The following is a 25017-nucleotide window of genomic DNA, read 5'->3' as shown; positions in this document are numbered from 1 at the left end:
TATAAAATGCATATACTGCTTCTGAATATTCCGGATGAAAACATAGCAATTTTTGTTACTGCTACAAAAGACATTTCTAGTTAAAAATTTTCCATACTTTTATTTTTTCATTAGCAACTAATTATAAAAAGATCATAATGGTACATATTATTTGATACATCTAGCTGTAGAACTTCTTAGGTATCCAAAATAGCTGTCACAGAGGACACATGTTTGCACGTATAAGCAAGTGAAGATAATCTACGTATTCCAATATTTATTAATGTAAATTATCATCAAAGTACAATATGCTGCATTTATATCCGTGGTACTAAGGAAAATAACAGATGGTAAGCACGTTGACTGCCTCTATCTGTCATTTTTTTCCTCGTCTGGTGCATTAAGGAAAATAAACAGAGGTAAGTAGGTTAACTGCCTCTAGCTAGCACTATATTTTTTCTCACCTTGGCATTAAGGAAAATAAATGCCTAGTAAGCAGTTTGACTGCCTCTAGCTGTCACAATATTTTTTTATTATATGTGGCATTAAGGAAAATAAACAGAGGTATGCAGGTTGACTGCCTCTAGCTGGCACTATATCTCGTTTTAGGCATTAAGGAAAATAAATGGATGGTAAGCAGACTGAGTGCTTCTAGCTGTCACAATATTTTTTATTTCTTATATGTGGCATTAAAGAAAATAAACAGAGGTATGCAGGTTGACTGCCTTTAGCTGCCACCATTTTTTTTTCTGACCTTGGCATTAAGGAAAATAAATAGATTGTGCGCGGGTTGACTGTCTCTAGCTATCACCATCATTTTTAAACCATGAAAACGTTCCACTAAAAATATTTCACAACTTGAGACATTATTAAGTAAACAGTGCTTACTAAATTATGCTTCAATAATGATGTAAAGGCAAGTACTGGCTGAAGCAATAAAGCAAATCGTATTATTTTCTTTGAATATGTACATGAGTTGAAATTGATTTGCTTAAAATAAACAGAAACGTAAAAGATGAACAAGGGAAATAAAAAGGATAGGTCTTTAATTCAAAATGAGGCAATTAAAATTTATTTTACATTGTATTAGATTGCCTTTCCAGAGAACTTTCTTTTTAAGCTCTATTCCAATTTTGAACGAAAGCTTCCCGAAACGTTCCCGTTGCGTATTCTTTGTCTCATACTAGCCTCTCAAGAGGAATTTCTGGATCAGTTTCAGTTTCTATATCGGCAGATTTTAAATGCACATACTCTCCAAGCGCAGTAGATCCATAAACATTCATGTTTTAGCTGATATTTAGGGAATTCGTATGTTACTATTTACTGACCACAGAACCCTGTCACAAGAAATTTGTATTTAAAGATAGAAAGATTTTTGCCAGCTTACGAAAATTATTTTCAGATTATTGATTTCTAAATCGATGAAATGAAACATTTTGTGTTATTGTTTTTATTTTTCTAAGTATTCCAAAATTTCTTAATGGAAAATTAACTGTATTTTAAACAGGCATAACTTATCATATCTATAAAATATGAACTCTTTAATAAAACAAATTAAAATACAGTATCACTCCAATGATCCAAACTCCGACTATCCGAATCGCTTTCAGAACTTAAGGACCACGGCTTCTAAAAGAAAACGTCTTGCGTTATCGTTAGGGGCTAAATTAAAAATTATAGAGCAATCAGATAAAGAAATTACGAGTTGGTTGAGATGTAAGGTGTTGATAGTTAGCGATTTCAGACATTAAACGGAGCAAATGGTATTTGATTCGTCATGGATGGCGTGTGATTCGTCAGACCCTAGGTTTCAAATTCTAAATGTTGATGAACTTATTGAAAGTGGTGAGAGAAAAGGTGTGGAGGATGAATATTACTTTAATGTCGAAATTGAAATATACATGGGACCATCAGCCAGTGAAGCGTATGCCGGCCTTGAAACTTCATTCAAGTGGATGGCGCATCATCCCGAGTGTGACGACATGCAACTTCACATTGTCAAGTGGATGCGCGACTTGACTGCCAGAAAAGGGATGAGGACAATTAAACAGCTTACTTTGATCGAAATGTTCAGCTAGCAACGACTGCCAAGTACTATACAGTACGCTATATAATATGTACATAAAATTTTTGCCTTTTCATTTTAATTTATTAAAACATCATTTTCTTTAAAAATAGTTTTTTCCGCTCCCATTCTTAACATACAGTACATACAATAATTAATTAAACTGTACATAGACCCTTTCTTCGGAAAAAAATCCAGTTATCCGAATGGGTCCAGTTCCTATTTATTCGGATGATTGGAGTTTTACTGTATCTACAAAACTTTTAATGGGCCTGCATAATCGATATTTGACAACATTTAGAAAAGTAAGATGCCTTAATGCTCTCTGATTGATCACAAAAACTGTCTGTATTTCTCAATTAACAAATCATGTTGCCCGTTATTAGAGTTTAAGTATTTTTACTATCTTCTAAAGAGAAATAATTGTCTTGCTCATATATTTCTTATCTTTTTTCAACGAGTTGAACTTAATATTAACCCAACATGGCTGTCCAAAATACCCGAAAATGAATTGCATAATTTACGTCTATTATCCCCTAAATCACAATGCCTTAGTCTATTAACTTAATTAAAGGCAATTGCTATACCACTTACGTTCTTAGGTTAAAAAATCATAAAATGACGGGTTCATTAATTGTATAAAAATGTAGCTCTGAAGAGTATTTTAAGTCTTATGGGTGATGAGAAAAATATGCTTAAGAGAAGATTTAAAAGGAATATCCATCCAAACAAGGAATTAACGGGATTGTTTCTTCCTTTTGTTGACAAAAAGTATAATAGTTAGGTAGATAGTTTTAGTAATCGTCACAAAAAAGATCCGTATAGAAAGAAATCAATTATAATTAATTAATATGACTTTTTTGTATGAAACAATAATCTAAATCACGCAGTCAGATCTCAAAATAATTCGGTCTTCCATATAAAGTTTAAGTACTTTTGGAACAATCGAATTTCATATATTAAAAACCTCTTAACATTCAGAATGCAAATACTTAATATGAAGTATTTCTTTTTCATTTTATAACCATTAAACATTTCTTATTTTCTTATTATGTATTTTTGGGGAAAATGCAAAGCCACCCTATGAGCCAAATGCTCACTTTCAAACTCTGAGTAGTTTTTTTTTTATCATTTAAGAAGCGCTAATATTTTATATTTAAAAAAAATAGTAAAATGATTCGAATCTCAGACTAATAGTGAACTGTTTTATAACATTTATAAATCAAGTATTGCACAAAAGCTTTAAAGGCATGATATATTATGTTTTGCCAAGCAAATTCAACAATTTGAAGCTGGAAAAAGGCTGAGTCTGCTTCATCAAATGGCAGGTAGAGTAGGGTTATCTATATAATTTGGAAGATTTATACTCTTCCACGCAAATAATTTTTTATTAACTTGAGATGAATAAAAGCTTCTATGCTTCTGTAAATTGTAAATGTGCCCATATGTCTCAAAGAACAAAGTTTCAGTTGGAAATATGATAAGATTAAGATTCATTTTTGTATCATCATTAATTTAAATCCAAATACTATTTAATAATTATCATATATATTTTTTATTTTTACAGTCAGTGCCACCTTTTCTTAACACCTGCGCAACGAAATATGATCAAAGTGGTACCAATTAAAAATGTATGTGCGCGGGGGGAACGTAATTATATGCACTAAATTACTGTTTATTTATCGTGACTTTAATAGTGACATTTATGTTTAAGTTTGTTATAATGTTGTTTAATTTATGTTATTTATTTACATATAATTTCATTTGTGTTATTTAATATACGTCTTTCCTCTCTACCTCTTTTCACCACAAGGTTCGCTGATTCCAGAATTCATGTCTGGCAAGCAGTTTTACTATCAAGTAGAAGAATTACGAATAGCTTTGTATAGGTTCTAGACTGCTCACCACTGTTACCTTTCTGATAAGTATTACGCTGTCGGTGACTAAAATCCTTGTCTTGATGTGGATATTGCTGACCGAGGATAAATTTAGGTTTAGCAAATCATGTGCTGATACTTCTGTCCCTGTATAGAAGAAGCTTGTAACCTCTATGTTAAATTGTCGAATTTTAATCAATTGTAAAAACGGCTTACGATTAAACGAAGTCCAGTTGGCTTGTAAATCTGCGTTTCTGAATAATTTAATTTATTCTTTAACAAGTGGTGAGAAAGAATAAGCTTAAAGAGATTTTACTTCAACGTCTACTTGTTTGGAATTAGAGGTTCTTGTAGTGAAAATGCACTTTTAGAGCTTTTAGAATTTATACAACATCTAATTATATTTTTTTTTATTATTTCAAGCTAAGATACTTGTATTCAAGGCAGATGATACAAAGTTTGAAATGAAAGGAATAGGCAGGAAACAATTAACCCTCATGAAAGCTAAGAAACGACACGTAGGTTTGCAAATTTGAATAAATTTGAGGAATGAATCATTTTAATTTTCTTTTCCATATTTCATCAAAAAAATAATTAAATTATTTAATTCAGTTTAATTTAATTTTTTCCAATTTTAGGCTTATTGTATTAATAATTTTGAATTTTAACTTTTAATTTTTTTTAATCCATTATCTTATTCTATTTTTTTAAAGAGCTTTTCCGTTTTTTCCACAATCTGGAAACTTTTCTGCATAAATTGTTATAAAAATTTCTTACTTATTTTATTTTCACTAAATTTTTTATAAAATAAATTCATTTTCTCAAAACGTTTGACTTGAGAAATAGTATTTAATTTTGACTTGCAACAATGGTTTTCGATATGGAAAGTTTTAGAGTTTTGAATTTCTTTGCCTCCAGATTTACTTAAATATTTATTTAGCATTTGCATTTAATTCACCCAATAGATTTTCTGTTTTCCTATAGAAATTTTTATACTGCTTATTTTTATTTCTATTTGAGGTCATGATTATATCATAATTATTAAAAATTAAATTTAAAAAAATTAAAAAGTTTTACTTTATTGTACTTTACCGGAATTTAATTGAAAATTAAGTTATTTTTATTTAATTTTACTTGACATTTGTTTAATTAAATAAGAATTTTTAATTATCCAGATATAATTCAGATACATGGTTCTGTTGAAAATTCTTCGGTTGCTTCTTGAAAATACCAATGGTTTTTAAAATTTGCTGTATTATTTTTATTATCTTATTTTATTGAATAATTTTCTTTCAGTTTTCCTCTTGCCTAATAATTAATAATTTGTACTCTTAATTTATCATTTCAAATATGTAAACTTTTGTTTGTTAATATATATATAAACAGCAATTTTATAAGGAGAGTAAAATTTAGGACTTGCAGTGTAAAAAAAATCTAGCGATAATGCAGCTCAGATTTATTAAATTTAACTTTTCAAAAATTAATGAATATACTATCAGGAAAAGTGTAATATAATTCTGCAGAAGTAGTCACACACTCAGAAGTCGTAACAATATTTAGCAAAAAAATAAAAAATACAGTAAAGCAAAATCGACAATAAATTTAAATTTTCAATTTTTTTTAAATTAGTAATTAAAAACACTTCCATAAAATTTTATTCCACGTTAATTATTCATAATTTAATCTTTGGGATAAACTCATTAGGAAGTAATTATCTCAGAATTAAAATCAAATATTTTAGTAGTTCTGAAAATGAGTTTCGTCCTTCTTAACTGTTTGACAAATTTAAATAAGCATCTATAAAGAAATATTAAAAAAATCAGCTGTGGACATAACTTGACTCCCTTGCACGACCAATTGAATTATGCAAACTTTTTACTGCATTTCATTTAAACTTTTTCCTTGAATTATTCTAGTTTAATTAACCAGTCGCTCAAGGTATGTTGAAAAGGACATCCAAAACTGCAAATGTTGAAATTACATATCCCGGTCAACTTGTAGAGACATTAGGATATTTCGAAGCAGGAGAGATGAAAAATGAGCAATGCCCTTACCGGGACTCGAACCACGGAACTCTCGAATACACGTCGAGCGTACTGCCAATTACAACCCGAAGGCGTGCTAAGAAGGCGGGAGAAATACCTTATATACTCTCCTTTTAATTGGCGATTGGGGACTAGGGGACTTAATATCCAAATCTCAGTGGTGAAGAATCATCATTCACCACCTTTTTAGTTCAGGCGCCGCTGTAGAGACATTAGGTTATTTCGAAGCATGAGAGATAAAAGGTGAGCAATGCTCTCTCCGGGCCTAGAACCACGGACCTTTCGAATACGCGTCGAAGGGGCTGACCAGTACACCCCGAAGGCATGCTAAAAAGGCGGGAGAAATGCCTTATATACTCCCCAATTTAAAGGATGACTGGGGATTAGTGTAATCAATTGCCAAGTCCTGGTGGTGGAGAATCGTCATCGACCACATTTTTTTTTGTTCGGGCACCACTGTAGAGACTTTAGGATTTTTTGGAAGCCCGAGACTTGAAAAATGAGCAATGCCCTCGCCGTGAATCGAACCACGGACCTCCCGAATACGCGCCGAGCTTGCAGACCGCTACCCACGAAGGCACGCTATGATGGCAGGAAAAATACCTTATAAACTTGTGTTTCACCTGAGTCAAACTTCTTATAATTAAGTTTTACATAAAGAGTATGAAGCCTTGAAAAGTAAATTTCGTTTTTGGTCGAAAATAATTTTTTTTTTTAAATTAGGCGTTGTTAAAATATGAATATTTCCGGCATTTAAAACACTTATGTAATTAAAAGTACATAAGTACGACCAATGATTGAGAAAATAAAACCCGGTTAAAGAATTTAAAGACTGCTAAAGGGGATGTTGTGTGTGTGTATATATATATATAGGTTTGATACTGTTGATTGCAAGAAAAATAGGGAAGTGAACAACTAAATGTTATAAAATTCCCATATTCAAAATTTCATAGTTTTAGGGCTCAATCGTTTTATAGTTTTGCGCGATACATACTTGCAGTACAATCCATCCATGCATACATGCATACATACATCCATGCATACATACGTACGTACGTAAATCCCTTTCGAATTCATTTTATAATCCATATTGGAATATAGTAGAGTCATTTATTCTGGCTCACCAGCGGCCGAGCGGTAACGTCGCTGAACACTGGTAGTTCGGTCCGAGGCTCAAATCCCGCGAACGGACTGGCTGCATGGGTGTTTTCGTGGTTTGCCATGTGTAACGTGTCTCCATGTGTAACGTGTATACGAGCCAGTTTCCCTTAAAAATTCTCCACGAAGGCATCCCTCCCTTAAGGCAGATAGCCCCCGAGTGCTTTGCCGTAATCTAACATGCCAAACCATTTATTCTGTCCGTACGTAGAGACGTCATGCAAAAAGATTCTCCAAATGGATTCGGAAGCAGACAAAATTGATATTTCAGTTAAAAGCTTACATCGTACAAATAACTGAAAATATATACAAAAACAATTTTTTATACCCTATTCTCAAAGGAGTCAAAATCATAAACCAACCCGAGTTGCGATCTCAAAAAAATTAAACTGCAAAATTTAGCTTAAAAAGAAATCAACTGTAAAGAAAAAGAACGTTTACTGCATTAAAGTTAGAAAAATAAAAAAAAAAATAAATAAATAAATACTCCATATTTTCTAACTTCAATAATGTGCTTTTCCTTTTTTAAAATTTAAATACTACACTTTCTCTTTCTGAGGTTTGAATAGACTTGATTCTTTGAAAATGGGGTCTTAAAGGATTGTTTGTATATATATCTAACATAATTTATATACTTATTAATATTTCTTTATAAACCCTTATTTAGTTGTCTGAACTAATCAAGCAGGTCGAGACGTATTTTTAGAACTCCTTAATTATTCGAGTTTCTTTTTTGAGATAATTGCACCCTAATCAGTCCGTCTCATACATTAAATTATGAATAATTAATATGCAATTGTAAAATATTATGGAATTTTTTAATGTTTTTTATTTCCTAATTTAATTTTTTTTAATTCAATTTATTTTATGTTTTGATTAATTATAATTCTTATTTTTGCTAAATATGTTAGTAGTTACAGTAATTGTTTACTCAAGCCTGCTTTATTTTACAGATAGTACGAGTAGAATCATTAGTTTTTGAAAAAAATTGAAAATAATAGTCATTAGAAAAATATGTGTTTTCTATCTGTTTATTAAATGTATATATATATAAACACACACACACACATATATATATATATATATATATATATATATATATTGTAATGCATAGATAGTGAAACATAATCTTTGCATGCAATATAAAAGCAATGCAGAAGAAAAGAGTTACACCCAAAAAAGGAAAATCAATAAATGTCAAAATTAAGTAGAAAGAAATCAATATAGCGATCGCTTTTTCAACTAACTTAGCGATGACTCATATTGCTAATGTAATTTCGAAAGTGCTCTTGAGCAATAGAATTTTTCGTGTCACAAAAGCTGCTGACGACTTTTGTAAAGCTTCTAAAAGATTTTCAGAAAAGAATATGGTCACTGCAATACTACCCATAAATCTCCTGAAGAATTTAATCTGATAACTACCCTTTCCAGAATACAACATTCTCCTTTCCAACATATTGATTCATTAGATGGCTTCTCTTATTTTAGGATTATCAATCAGGTAATATGAGAAGATAATTTTTTACGTCAAAGATTACAGAGAGGCATTGACGATAATTGTAATTATACAGCAGGATTATGAATCTTCGGCATAGCTTTATTCATTCTCAGGTTTTACAGATATCTGTTCAGTATTAATTAACTGGATAAGTTCTGATAGAATAGATTTTGTCTTCGGGGGAATCTTAGAACAGCTTTATAGATTTATTTTGTACCTTACAATACTTTAAAAACAAAACAAATTATATATTTTTAAAAAGCTTGCTATCAAACTGCTTCTCACAATTTAACATTTTTTGCCCCTATTTATTTTAATCCTTATTTTGTAATATACATTTTGATGTTATACTTTTCAATCTGTTGAATTAGACTTATTTTACATAGAATGAACTATATTTTCGTTTTCTCAAAATCCAAATTTCCAGGCTCTTACAACTATATCCATTTGTCGGAAGTGACCTATAGGGGCCCACTAGCGGTCGAGGTACGCTGAACAATGGTAATTCGACCTGGGGTTGCATTCCAAAGCAATGACTGTTTGGTTGTCTTTTGTAGGCTGTTTGGTTGTCTTTTGTAGTTTTCCCCAAGTGTAACTTGGATGTAAACTAGTTTTCCTTAAAACGTCCTCCTCGAAGTCATCCCTCTCTATAGGCAGATACCCCTCCAGTTGCTTTGCCTTAACTCTTTCACGAGAATTCGCTCGAAACGCTCGTGTATTCAGACATCGGCATGTCAGCCGAACACCTCCACCCCTTTTCTACCTGGTGCTTTCATTCATCACGCTAATGCATGGCTCAATAATTTCGGGAGTTCTTAAATGACATGACGATCATTCTTTTGAAGCGAGTAGAAGTAGCTCTCTCAATTGAATGCGCCTACCTCCTCCATTTTTTAATGTTTTAGCTATTGATGCTAGTAATTGCAATCCTGCCCTAAGGGGAAATTACACAGAGCGAGTGAAACCGCATAGAGATTCCCAAGAGTGAAGTAATTATTCATTTAAGTAGGTTATTTTATAAAGCTGTAGCATTTTAGTTGTCATGGGGGGTAAAAATACATTCCAACAAAAAGTCGTGTACACGGGCATTGCAAATGTTCACGAGAAACACAGTTTGGCCTCTACCGATACGAAACAATTGACCTAACCTATCTAACGTAACCGGGAATGGCTGGTAGGCTTCTATCATTTCGCTGTTTTATCACCGAGAACATATTTCAGGCAGGCGACAGAACCACAGCTATGGAAAAGGTGACGTTCAGCTTCAGTGGAAAGAGAGCGCGCCAGGTCATAGCTTCGAGTGACTCGCAACTTTCGTATATTACGACCAAAGATATCGCGAGAACTTTCAACTGCCCAATATTTCTTTAAGAGTCGCTGTGCTGCGCTGACACCACACGCTTACAAACATCCAAACCTTCTCTGGGATTTGAACTCTTGCCCAGAGATAAAGCAGCCAGCATCGTAAACCACTCTCTCTATCAGGGAAGCGTAAAATATAATATTGGTTACTGACTTCTTTTTATTTTTTATGCTGTTTCCTGTACAAATAACGTTGCACTAAACATATATTAAGGAATGTGTAAGGTATAATAATGTGTAAAGTATAATAATGTGTAAAGTATTTTCTATCTCCTTATCGCAGGCCCCAGCTGCAGGGATGTCTGGAGTTCGAATCCAAGTGAGAACACTGCAAATTTCTCTTGTTTCCTGGCTTCGAAAATTTTAAATGTCTGTTCAGTGACGCTCAAACTAATTTGGTAGTGAACGAGATTTGTCGCCACTAGGATTCAGCGACTAGGTCCCTTCTTCCACAGTTACCTTTTAAGAGAAGGAAAATGTAAAGAAATTTCTCCTTTCTTACAAGAATGTTTGGCCATGTAATTCCCAGCAAGTCTTTCTAACAATCGAAAGGTCTGGAGTTCAAACCTTACGAGGGCAATGGTGGTTTTTCATGTTTATTGTTAAAATAGGTACCTAATGACCTTACAATTGATTTTTCAATTTTCCCATATACAAGTCTGCAAGGCATTTTCTTCTGCTTTACCGCGGTTCTTCCTAATGTAATTGAAAAACACGTCTGGCTAGAAATCAAGAGGTCCAGAATACGAATATGGATTTCTTATTTTCGCTGGCTTCGACAATTATAAATGACTCTGAGTTTTTATTCATCTAATTATTGGATATTAATAAATAATACCTTGTTTCGTTAAAATTTTCTAATAGTCTTCAGAACTGAAAAATTGTTTTCTTAAACATGTGTATGATTAATTAATGATATAAATATTGGGATATAAAAAAACATCAATATTAAAATATTTGCACTTATCCGAAATGAACCAGAAAAAGGAAGCTTTTTTGTTGCATAGCGACAAGAAGGGTATTCCAGATTCTCTTGAATTACTATTCCTATTTTTAATTAAATTAACGCAAGAGATGGGAGGAAAACTAAACTTCCTTGAATTACAATGCTGAGAGGTTCTCAAATATCTTGGATTCTTCAAATGAAAGTGATAAGAATCATTAGGAAAAAAAAAAAAAAAAAACATACATATATATACTATTTAAGCATTTTAAATAAAGAATAATTTAAAAACTGAATTTAACAAGAAACATGTTTAAAAATTCAGTTTTTAAGCACACACCTGTATTTAATAAGAAGGCATGATTAAAATTTAGTAAATTAAGTTGGTAATTAAAACTCCTGAATCTTGGCCCACCAGCGGCCAAGCGGTGAAGACGCTGAACACTGGTAGTTCGGTGCGAGGTTCGAATCCCGCGAACGGGCTGGCTGCATGGGCGTTTTCGTGGTTTTTCCCCATGTGTAATGTGTATACGAGCCAGTTTCCCTTAGAAAGTCCTCCACGAAAGGCATCCCTCCCCTCAGGCAGATAGCCCTGGCGTGCTTTGCCGTAATTAAATACACACCTACACCTGAATCTTGAGGTCTATTTCTCTACATAAATTGACAAACATGTTTTAAGTAACAGTTCAGATTTCAATTAACAGCTCTGTATTCAATAGTTAAAAGAACGCTGGAGTCATATGCAATTGGCACCATTTATATATGCAAAGATTTGCTTTTCTAGAAACAACAAGCGTCTGTTAGCAGTAGGTTGTCTTCCAGAATTATTAAGATGATTCAAAATAGTTTAAAAACTTTCTAGAAAGTGAACTGCACTATTAGTTACTTAAACCTTTTGGAGTTTATTGTTATAAGACATATTGAAACACTGTGACCCATAAGACCACCACGAGCATACATGAATTATCCTGACAGCATCACAATAGCAGTAATTATGTTTCCCTCTCTCTCTATTTCTGGTCGCTTTTCTGTTACACATAAAAATATATTGAACTTTCTACAGTTTGGCTTCGTAAAGTTTCAGATTCTTCATAATTATTTCATTTCAATAATGAAATAAACATGAAGATTTCAGCTTCACAATTTGAAATCTTTTTTAAGATTCTCAATATTTGGCGAGTTAATGATGCAACCCTGCTTCAAATTTTATGTCTGTTGGTCTTCTGAACAAACGGTACTTATTTTAAACCAATAAATGTGGTTGCGAAATCACAAGATGAAGTCCTTCTAGTTACAATGTTATTTGCTGAATTTTACGACATTTCTAATTTTTTTGTTTTACAACGTCTGTGAACAATAGTAAACAAATTAATTTTTGGAATTCATTAAATCAAATACAGTTAAAACTTGGCATCTTAGAGAACAATCCCTTAGTTAGAATGCATACGAAAATTAATAAAATAACTATTTAAATATCATTATGATTTCAAATCCAACTAATAATAACCACTCTTCGTTGAGAGTGGGTTTTTTTAATCACAACTTAAAGTCATATTTGTGTAAATTAAAATTTGAAACGTTTTAAATCATATGAGATCTGCATTATTGAAAGGTAGGCTCACGTAGTGATTTCTATTGGAATTTGCTGTTAGATATATTGATGTCAGGACAATAGAGTTAGAAATTTCAAGCTTTACCTCGGTTCAGCCTTGGATTTACTTCACATGAGGACTGATAATACCAAACGTTATTAATGTTCGATGATTATTCCGATCGATCGTCTGTATGTTTACATTAAGACACAACGATAGTAGTAAATAACTGGAGTCCACACAAATCTCACGAATAGTTCAAACTTGGACGTTTACTCTCTTGCGAAGCAACTCATGTCAAGAATCCCTCGTATAAGGTACCAGGTAAACAGCGATTTAAAGACTGTTTTGAAAAGCTATATATTCTTACTGGCAGTGATTTCATTTAACTTTATTTCTATCCAAGTACTTAACGTTCTATGCAGTATTTGCCAATTTTAGGTAGTATTTATACTTTTCTACGAAATCTAATCAAATGGAGCTGTGCTTTTAATGAACTTTTTTTGTCTTATTTGAAAACATTTTTATATATAACACTCTTCATTCAATTATAACTTCCTAGTAAATAATTTGTAATAATAAATGTAGTAGAACTAAGGTTACCCAGATGAAGAGGGATACCAAACTCAGTAATTGTTTTCTATTGAATCCTCGAAATTCAGATTATCAAGACTGTTAAAATATGCTTAATTTGTAAATTTTCTTTAATAAAATAATGCTGTTGTTGTGGTGGTGGTGACTAATCTAGCTTGTCCGATATCAGAGCAAGCCCACGAAAGTCATCGTGGCAAGGAATCAAGATTTCTCCTGTCGTTGGTAAGAGCCTTAAACTCCATTCAGGTATCAGTACAACTTTGCTCTATTCCTCTCTCCCTCCAATTTTGAAATAGTTCCGTGGAACGGGTTAGAGGACTTCGAACTCTTTTCGCCTTCCACCAACCTCAGCAGGACATATGGCTCCCCGCATAATTAAAGTGCTCCTATACAGCTCAGAGACTATACATTTACAAGCATCTATACCTTATCCGGGATTCGAGCCTGGAATGTTCGGCACGGCAGTTAATGCATTTGAGGTATGGGATTCCTTTGGGACTTTTTTCATTTCCTTTTTTTTGTTTCGGAATGAATTTATTATTATATTTAAAGAGAAAGAAGTTTCCGAAAACTTCTTGCTGGATTTCGAAGATTAGTTTTAGCTGATGTTCTGTATTTCAGCTCTCAACAGAATGCAACTTAGGTGACATTTATTTGAAAAATAAATTTGTACTTTACAGAGACAAAGTTGTGGAAACTCGCCAGAAAATTGTATATTCCCAAAGCCACATATGTACACATCTGCATTTTGAGTTTGTAACTCGTAAGGCTAGAATTCGCGATAGCTAGAGCCGAGTTATTTAGGCAACAGATCCTTCTTTCGAGCATTTTCAATTCTTTTTTAATTTTTATGACCCCGCGTGAGAAGGTGCCTGAGTTCCGTCAAAATTTAGGTGACGGTTAGCTCTAGTAGAAGGTAAACTCTTTGTTAAAATATTTAGTTTAATTTTAATATAAGATCGTTAAAAAGCTATAGTTTAATATTTAACTTGGTCAGACTGACAAAACAGCATTACATAGTTTTCGTAAGTTTCACTGTTTTTTGAAAGGATAAAATTATATATGCGATATACACTGCTGGCCACCGTAAATGCAGCACCTTGAAGGAAGCATGCACATAACATGAAATTTACAACATGCGTTTGCGGAGGTAACATATGCAAATGATTAGAATTTCAGCGCAGACGCACATCACGCGCGCCTGTGGCGCTACTTCAAAGCGCTATTTAAGGCTTGGAGTTTTCGACGATTTCATGTTCAGCAATTGTGTTTTTCTTGTGGTTTAAAAAAAAGATCAATTATGCCTCGTAGTAAACAGCGATCATCGTTTGATCAAATATCCGAGTTCGACAGAGGAAGGATAGTGGCCTACCGAGAGTGTGGATTATCTTTCAGGGAAATCGGTAGTCGTGTTGGACGAAACCAAACAACTGTAATGCGGATATGTAACCGTTGGATGTAGGAGGGTACGACGGACCGACGTGTTCGATCGCATCGAACTCAGTGCGCCACTTCACGTGATGACAGGAACATTATGCGCATGGCAGTGACAGATCGCTCAGTCACATCACAAACTATAACACAACATATTCAGTCTGTAACGCATCATCCAGTGTCTGCGCGTACCATTCGGCGCCGTTAACAGCACAGTGGTCTGTCCGCAAGACTTTCATTGCTTCGTCTACCCTTGACGCGGAACCACAGACGTCTCCGCCGCCAATGGTACGATGAAAAAAGGATGTGGACTGCAGAATGGAATGAAAGTGTCTTTACTGACGAGTCACGCTTCTGTCTGCAACTCCACGATGGTCGGATTCGAGTCTGGAGATACCGTGGAGAGAGGATGCTGAACAGCTGCGTTATGTACCGTCACACTGGTTTTGCACCGGGTATTATGATATGAGGCTATATTGGATATCACCCTTGCACTTCTCTAGTACGCATTGCCGGTACATTAAACAGCCAGCGCTACATCTCCGAGGTGTTGGAACCAATTGTCCTCCCTTACCTTCAGGCTTTGCCCACAGTCATATTTCAACAGGATAATGCGCGACCACACGTTTCACGCATTGTCCAAGGGTTCTTCGTCAATCGCCAGATTGAATTGCTTCCCTGGCCGGCTCGCTCTCCGCATCTTTCGCCGATAGAAAACATGTGGTCGATGGTTGCTGAACGATTGACCCAGATTACATCCCAAGTTGCCACACCAGATCACCTTTGGCAACGTGTGGAAGCTGCTTGGTCTGCTGTGCCCCAAGAACACATCCAAAGTCTCTTTGAATCAATGAATTTGAATCAGGCCCCCATGATACGAGTTTTTAGATCTTGAAATATTTATAAAGGAGTTCGAATACCTAGCCCTAATTTTGATTTATACTTTATCATTTCTTGGTCAGTTGCTTTACGTCTGTGATTTTATAAGCAACTACACAAATTGGCTGAATATTTACTTACTTAAAGAAACAGGTATTAAAATACCAATGACATTTCGATACTGTGTTCTATAAATTTTTGCTTTATATTAAAGAAAAATATTCGAATTTTCTATGCAATATAAAAGATAGACGTAATGAATTTCATCTCATAAATCCAAAAGGATGATAAACAGATGTTTCTTAGCTTCGACCTTTTTCTTCTAATCCCTTCTCTTTTCCTCTGAGATTGAAAGTATTTTTACTTTTTTATTTATTTGAGTAGTCTCTTTCCTTGCAAAGAAAATGGATTCTGTGGATTTTATTTCAGTGTGTTTTTCTGATACAGTTTTACGTAGAAATGGTTCTCTTCCCGTTTCCAGGCTTAGCTTTGAATTGAAATTTCAGGCTATTGGCACAAAAATGTCTACAAGATTCTCCAAAGCCTTGGCTTCAATAAATACCCCTGAAGATACATTTCACTATAGATATAAGGTTCAATATTTCCGAGCAAACCACTTCAGAAAATTGGACCCCTTTCTTCAGCTTGTTGACATTCATCATTTTATTTATTTATTTTCCCTTTTTCCTTCTTGGTTCCATGAAGGTCTGTGGAAAGAGATTAGATTTCAAATAATAAAAGCTTTCGATTCAAATGATTTTTAATTTCTTAAGGTATGAGCTTGGATTTTCTAGCGAGTAGCTGTTTGTATGTTTTCTTAAAAGAAGTTTTATAAGGGATTCAAACTTGATTGAAACGAGTTTTATAAGAAAATTTACTAAAATAAATATCAGTTATAGACCTGACATTGGCATTTAGCTTGTACCATTATAGACATATTCATAAAAACATATTAAAATCATTTAGGTATTTAATAGCCGTGGGACAAATCATAAAGTTTTTCTGCATCCAAATCCTAAGAAGATCTGAAATCTTTCGGAAGCATCATTTAATGATAAAAAAGTGATGTATGTTCGTTAGTTAATTAAACTAACAAAACAAAATGGCCACAGGAAAGGACTTTATTCAATAAATTTGCATACATCAGGAAATCATAAAAGGAAAGGAAATATAAGGTGTAGCTAAATATAAATAAATGTCGTCAAAAACCTTTAAAAAAATTTGCAAGCATTTTCTGTCATCTATGTATTTAAACCGAATTATTCCAATACTATCTTTTACAATAATACTTAGTTAGGATTTTACATAGGTTATCTTTCATAATTTTTTATTATTTAACATAATTAAAATAAGCAGCTTGGACACTACTGAAAGTGTGCTAATGGACACTTATGCTTCTAATAACATGCTAACATCTTCTAAGGATTTGGCAATAGTCTAATTAAATACTTGTTTAATCATTGCTTATTTGCAATTAAATCATTGTTTATGTTATTTAAATTTATTAGTTGCGATATTTTTTCTGTTTTATCAAGTTTCCAGCGTACAGATAATATTAAATTTTTGCAGGGGGAATCGATAATTCACTGCGGATTTACTTTATTAAGTTATTTGAATATCATAAAACCACGAAGTCTATCTGCCGGAAAAGAAGGATATCTTCGTGAAAGAAGTTTTTAGGGACACTATCTTGAATTTACGCTACACATGGAGAAAACCAAACATACAGTAAGTCCGTTGCCTGGGATCGAACACAAAGCATGTCGAACAAACACTATTAAGCAGAACTAAAGCTTCACTATGCCATTAGTGACGCACAAATTTACGTGAGTGACTTATGTTATTTAAATCGATCTCAAGTTATAACATGATTTCGACATTCTTAATAGACATTCTTAATAGACATGTCGAATGTATGCATGCTTCGAAACGCTGTATATTTACACGTAAGAAAAAAACTTAATTGTTATTTCAAAATGAAGTGTAATGTTATTATTTAGAAATAAGTTTATTCGTTTTAAAGACAAGAAAAAACGGGATATTAAGTCACATCAGATTACATACTTAAGGAGAAATAAAGAGAAGAAGAAATTTTCCTTAATATTAGAAAGCTAAAATTGCTTAGAAAAATGATATTTTTACTTAACAGTTATTCATGATGTAAAATAAAATATTTTAGAATTGTTGAGTCTGAGCGTTGGGTTATATTGCTTGGTCATTTCGTAATATATGCTTAAATGCCGAAAAATTATTGTTATAATAACAGTATATATGAGATTTTGAACATTGTTCTTTACAGTTCTCATTTTAAATATACCTGTAAAATTTAAAATATTAATGGGGCCTGGGAGAAACAATACATTCTAATATAAAATTACATATTCCAGACATTTAAATTAATTAGTATGCTCATTACAAACTTTGTAATATTCATGCTGATTATCTTACAGCATGCAATTGTTTATGGGTACACCCAATGTCCTTTTAGTAGGTTTTGATTTCATTTTTTCAAAAATGTTTCGCAGTGAAATATTCTAGGGAAAAGCGTTAATGCTTTTCAGACGAATGATGCTTTTGCAGGATTGAGATTATAATGCTCAGATACAACAAACCTAAATAATATTCTATTATTTTACAGTGGCATTATCAGTATAAATCATTTATAGTAACTTAAAGCTTTAAGCTAAATAACGCATCTTTCTCTGCCAAAATTAATTCCTTGGATGCTTTAGCGTCTGCTTATCGACCACTAAGTTTTATGTAGGATACCGATAAAATACGAACTTATTTCGTGCGTTTTATTTCAACGCAGAGAATAATATATGTCTTAACACGTAGGTATGTGTTTTATTCAAATTGGGAATTATGATGTTTTACTTTGTTTCGGTACGACTAGAAATTCTACTAAAAAAAACACCGTAATATATTCTGGATATCTTTGACACATCTATATACATTGAGATTTATGTGAATGATACAGGAATGATACACTGTTATTCAATTAAGGAAATAACTGAATAATTCTTAGGAAAATTATTTACTAAAGAGCTTTTAAAAACGTTTTTCGAATTACATTAAGAATACTAAATGTGATTGATTAACAATATTCTAATAAATTAATATCATCATGTAGATTGATTTCCATGGCCTTAATATAGAAGAAATTTCCTAATTCTGAAGAATAGATATCATTAACTAGAAGGCATTTTAATGAAAGCAGACAACAAGGTTTCAACCTTTTTGTATAGAATTTAATGATGCTATCTACTGAGAAGAGCAAAAGATGGGATTTGTTTATGGACCTGCATTTTAGTAAAAGCTAGTTATTTAGTTCTCTCTCGAAATGCAGTTTTGGTTCCTATCGATCAAAATATGAATTACGATACCCTTCTTCTCTGAATCAATAAATGTAGCATACAAATGTTTAAAAATATTTTTCTTCACTTGATTTATTACATAAAAATAATTTTATGAAAGGAGAAAAATATTTGTTTTCTTAACGTCATATGAAAATTAAAAGCTGATATAATCAATCAGTGATCCGTTTTCTGTTTGATAAAGAAATAAAGTTTGCTAAAATAAAATTCTCAAATGTTTCATAAGATATTTTCCATGGTTTCACGAAAGTGTATTTAATGACTGTAAACAGTGCTTATTCATCATTTAATATTTCACTTGTAGCATCCAGACGGTATGGTGGATAGGGGAGGTAAACCGCTGAGTTGGCCTCCGACCCAGGTATAGATATATCCATGCAGAATTGGTTACCAACCCAGCGGGAGTTAACCCCTAGCTGCCAGGCCGCAGCCCTGGGCAGCACCGGCATAGCAGACGACATTTATAAAATGCAAAAACGAAATATACATGCGCATACAAGGCACTTGAAGAAGAGTATATTAAAATTATATGTATATACATATAAATACCAACTCAAATTCAGATATATACACATTTACATAAATGCATATTCCAAAACAAATAAAAGTATACATACTCTCTCATATTCATATATACATGTATACATATACTTTATCATGATAGTTAAAGTTTACATGAAGCATCCCATTGAGGTCCGCGTAATCCTTAGTATAAATTAGGTACCATAAATAAAAGATATAAGCATGTACAAATAATGTACAGTATTCAGATACAGTACAAATTTGTGTATGAAAACCTTGCACAGTATAAATACAAAATTATATATTGAACATACATATTACATACTCTGTTGAGGACATATTGACATAGCATATATAGTTCTAACGTGCATACTGCTATGCTTTGCAGAGCAAGTAATCTGTCTTCAGGTTAACAAATGTGCCAGTTTAAGAAGAGTTAATGCCATACTGAAGGTGCGACGTCTAATTCTAAGAGTGTCGTGTGTGTGTGTGTATTTAATTATGGCAAAGAACACTAGGGCTATCTGCCTAAGGGGAGGGATGCCTTTGTGGAGAACTTTCTAGGGGAAACTGGCTCGTATACACGTTACACATGGGGAAAACCACGAAAACACCTATGCAGCCAGCCCGTTCGCGGGATTCGAACCTCGGACCGAACTACCAGTGTTCAGCGACTTTACCGCTCGGCCGCTGGTGGGCGCTAATTTTAAGAGAACTGTGCTTAGAAATGGCGCTGTTAGAACACAATGCGTGTTAGTTACGACTCAAGTTTGTACTTTATGGCTACTATCTTCCAGCGTTAGAAGAGTAATTGCTAGGGTGGATAGGGGAGTCTACCGCTATACCGAAGGGCCCGAGTTCGAATCCCGAAGAAGGCATGTCTGTAATTATCCGTCCCTTCATAGGACGTAACAGTGACCCACTTATTAGGCGCTTCCGCAATAAAGTGGCCACCATTTTCGGCCTTAGGAGAGCCCGAGCGTAAGTCGACTAAGCGTCCGCCAATTGGGAGAAAAATCACTTATGGGAGCCTATCTTATAAAGAGAATAAAAAAATTGTAATCTAAGAATTCGGCTATAACCTTTTACATATTTTCTTGTTAATGTTAGGTTATTTTGAATGCAGAAATGCAAACAAAGACTGTCTGCCTACAGAAAAGGAGGCTGTGAAGTATCATTTAAGAGAAAAATTCTTCCGAGAACAGGCTGCCCCACAGACGATACTTAAAGGGGACCAGTGAAACTGAAGGACACGGGGATAGCATGGCAGGCGGAGAAGCTGTGTGTATGTGTCTGAGGATTGTTAAAAAAATTTACTCGCGCGCACTGCATATAAAAAAATGTACCAGCAGTTTTTTATATTTTTTTATGTGTAGTTGTAATAAAGATGTAAATACAAATTACAAAAGTGGTGTTTGGAAATTTCCTAATACGATGAGTTTTCATACGAAAAACCAGACTTGAAGATCCACTCCCAGACTTTATAAACGAGACTGGCTGATATCCACGTTAGACTTGAGGAAATTCATTAAAACCAGTCATGAAACTAGCCCGTTTCCCTGAAATCGAATCCAGGTTGAATTCGCAGCATTCCGCAGTCTTTACGCTCAGCTGCTGGTATCGTAACCACAAAATAATTTGTGGCGACATTTCAGATTTCCCCGTTGGCGCTAAGAAGACGGTAACTGCTTTAACGCGGAAACACCTCATTTTATCATCTAGTTGTCAGATTACAGGCAATCGTATTGTTACGAATTTTGTATATATGTATGTAAATAATTGCAGTGATTACATACGACTGAAATTACACGTGAAATTGTACTTTTTTTGAGGGGGATGTACCATGAAATGCTCAAAAAAGACGAAGCTGTGCCGGAAAAATAAGATTACAGGTGGAAGACTATTGAGGTAAATGGATATCTCGCTAAATTGGCGAAATATCCCCAAGCTGGTAAAGGTTTTGGCAACTATTCCTTGTCCCCAAATTTGGCAAGAAATAGCCGAAGGTCGCTATATCGGTCGCATTTTTCATATTTTGGTCCGGTTCTTGTATAACTGTAAAGCTCTGTTCACATGCAATGCTCCGTTCGTACAGCCACCATTTGCATTAGGGAGAAACGGGGATATGAAGGAGTTTCGTCTTCAGGACCGGTTCAGATGCACATCGTCTTCCATCCCTTAAACGATACGCCACTACGAGCAATGATGTCACAAACGCGAATCGGATTGGCGGATTTCTAACGTTTGCTTACATATTTCTTGACATTGTTTTACTATTGCTCTAATATAACGCCATCGGAGTTTAACTCTTTAATTAATTAAAATACACCTAAATTTATTTTAAATGCAATTTATATATGAGAATAAAATGGATAAGAGAAGAAAAGAAATCATGTATGCTGCTGAACGGTTTTAAATACAAGGCTTTGTGGCTGTTAAAATTTCAAACTTTGCTTTTTGAAAAATTGAATGAAACAAAAAATTAATATTAATTATAAAAAGTTAATATTATTATTTGAATATTACAAATTTTTCGAAAATATATTATATTTAATTCATTTATTAAAATTGTTTTGAATGTGTTTTACAAAGACTTTAAATAAAAGCTTGTAATCTATGTTTATATTAACAAATTGAATAGCACTAGGTTTTATTATACATACATGTATTGAAATTCAGTTATAAAATTTTAAAGAAACTTGAAATGATTAAATGACCATTTAGATACTTTACGTGCTTTAAACTCCGTTTTCTCAGTTTACATTTTTTTCGATAAATACTTTTACTTAAAGACCTAAAACTTATATAGATATTGACTAAATGATTTAATATTTTTACCGATTATTTAAAATTATATACTTTATAGAAACAGGGCTAGGTTTTGCAAAATACTTGAAAGAAAAATTATTTGATGTGAAAACGTGATTAAGATCATATTTGTTTCAAAGCTTTTACATAAGAATGTGTTTTTATTTTTTTCTCAGAAACAAGTAATTTATTAATTGCAAAATCGATCCTTAAAGTTATTAAGAACACTTTAATAAATACAATAAAAAAATTTTTGTGGGGACATTGAAAATTTTAGGAGAGGAAAGATATTTTTATTGTTCAAAATTTCTTCCAAAAATTTTAATTAAAAAATTACTGGCAAAAAAAAATTAGCTTAAAATCATTTTGTCTTACAAAATCATTTAATAATATTCATAAAAAGCAGATGCAAGTTCTTAAATGAAAAAGAAATAATTCAAAAGGTACCGAGTCACCTTGTCGCGTTGAAGCCGATATGCATGTCTTTAGTTTTAATTTGAACGGTATTGCTGGAATATCCAGCATCAGATAACCTTTTCTGTACTTGTTTACAAATTTCCGTATTTCGTACGGTTCTATGTATTATTATTTTTTTTTGATGATATCGCATCCCCAGATATCTACCAACGCGATTGTCTCGCTGATAGTCCAGCGAGCAGTCAGTTGCACGTCAGGCCATGTTGACTAGACCGTCAATCTCGGAATGCCTGCTATTGTTAGCTGGGCGAGTTCAATATACGCAGGTGAGAGGAATAGAAAGGAAAGGTTCCGGAATGGTTTCCAACGGAAATAATTAGATAGTGGAATAGTTTTCACTGATATGCTCATTGACCTATTCCCAAACCGCGGAAGAAGTTTCACTGCTTATTTTTATGCTCCATGTTTTATTGAACATTTTGTTTAAGGACAGATTAATTTTTATCAATTTATGAAACAAAAAAAAATATTTCGTAGAGAAATACGTGTTTGCAATATAAAATTATATGCTTATTTAAAATTTGCTTAAAGGCATAACGTTTTGGCGAAATTACATAATTTTGTTTATTCCAACGAAATTTAATACTTATCAGAACTCTTATTACGGTAAAGTAACAGAGTATTACATGAAGTTACAATACGTAACTGTAAAGGTTTTATTTACTTAAGGTATTGTAGAAAATTGTAACTGTAAAAAAAAAAGGGGGCAGACAATCAATAAGAATTATAAATAATACACTTACTAACGAAACACTACCTACCCTCACAAAGCAGGAGCCCTTTCATACTAGGCGCTCAATCCCGGAACGACTGAAATTCCATATACTCAAAATCCCTTTTCCTTTTTCCTCTTAGCTCATCCCTACTTTCACGTACCATACCTGCAAATCTTGGACTCTTCCAGTAAACAATAGAATTCGTTCCGGGATTGAGCGCCTACTGCCATGTTGTTTGTTAAAATTAAGTGAACCGCGCAATCGCGCAATGCAGTATGGGAAATTTCCCCATTTGCCGTGCTCCCGAAAGGTAGAAACGTTCTACCAAATTCTACCTCCATTTCCGAGAAGCAGTTAAAGCTTGTTCGCCGTGTAAATGGGACTCGTTGGAAGAACCGGTTTTCACTACCGGTCGAATCTGCTCTTGTGAATGGCGTATAATTGAATAAATCTAACTCATCCCTATATGTAACTGCAACCGTATCCGGCTCTTAGGTGTAACGTTAACCGTATATGCTCTCCAGTAATTTGAAAAATGGAAGGTACTAGAGATTTTTCGGCGGTCGGGTGCAAACTATATAAAATCGGAGACCGCATTTCCTTTCAATTGTTCAGTTTGGCGTGAACTCGGAGTATTGAGATATCTCGGTCGGAGCTTTGCCTTCTTAGATGCGCTGTGTTTAACGTTGTTAATAGTCTGAAGTGTGACTACTGATTGTACTTTGTGGTACTGAGCAGAGCTATACGAATATTTTTGGGGAAAGTTCCAGAATGATAAAGTATTTCTTTTGGTAAAATTAATTTTATCAAGCTATCATCGGTTTTGCGTGAATTCAATCTCTTATAAACCCGTAAGCAATCAATAATGGTATTTTACACCGAAATAGACTAATTAAGAAATCTAATAGGGATATCAAGAATTTATTATGTACTAAATCCATATTCTCTAGACATTGTTCTACGTTACAAAGCATAAACAGATTTGATTTCAGAAATCGGCATGCAGTTATTTACTGGAGCCCTTTGTCAGTTTTAATTAGTCTGCTTGTATATCTTTATAACAAGACGCATATTCCTTAAATTATTCCATAACAATTGTAAGCACATTAAGAACAACAGCAGTATTATAGAAACAATTTATTCAAATATATGTTTGTTTTTCTCGCTATAAAATATAATTTCTAATTTAAATTTATTATACCCAAAGGCTGTATAATTCTGAGAAAGAAATAGCTCATGACGGACTATCAGAACAGCCATAGCTAGAAATACATCTGTCACGGTGTCTGGACTCAGGCCCTAGGGAAAAAACACTACTGAGATATTTCTCAAACTTCTTGATGACTTTGGAGCGTGTTTCCGAAATAGGAAAGAAATTTATCTTCTTTTGATCAATTGCTATTCGAGGCGCATTTAAAGTCTTATTTACTCGCGAAATTTTCGTGAAGAAAAGTGGACGCTCAAATTTTATATATCGAAAACTTGTTAGTCTCAAACTTAATTATCTTCGTCGTCTTTATGTGAATTGTCTTCCAGAACTCTTTCTGTAAACTTTAATATTCCTATGAGAGAAAAGTACGAAACTACACATAAATTCTCACGATGAAAAGAAGCACCAACTAATAGAAGAGACTATTAAGCAACCATGTTTCTCAAAACAGTTATTTCATCTTTGAATGCTAATGAAGTAT

This window comes from Stegodyphus dumicola, chromosome 3 (assembly GCF_044657685.1).
Source record: "Stegodyphus dumicola isolate Sdum_Otavi_A_Nest chromosome 3, ASM4465768v1".
Classification (NCBI taxonomy): domain Eukaryota; kingdom Metazoa; phylum Arthropoda; class Arachnida; order Araneae; family Eresidae; genus Stegodyphus; species Stegodyphus dumicola.
The sequence above is the reverse complement of the archived record's forward strand: the minus strand, read 5'-3'. Positions refer to the sequence as shown.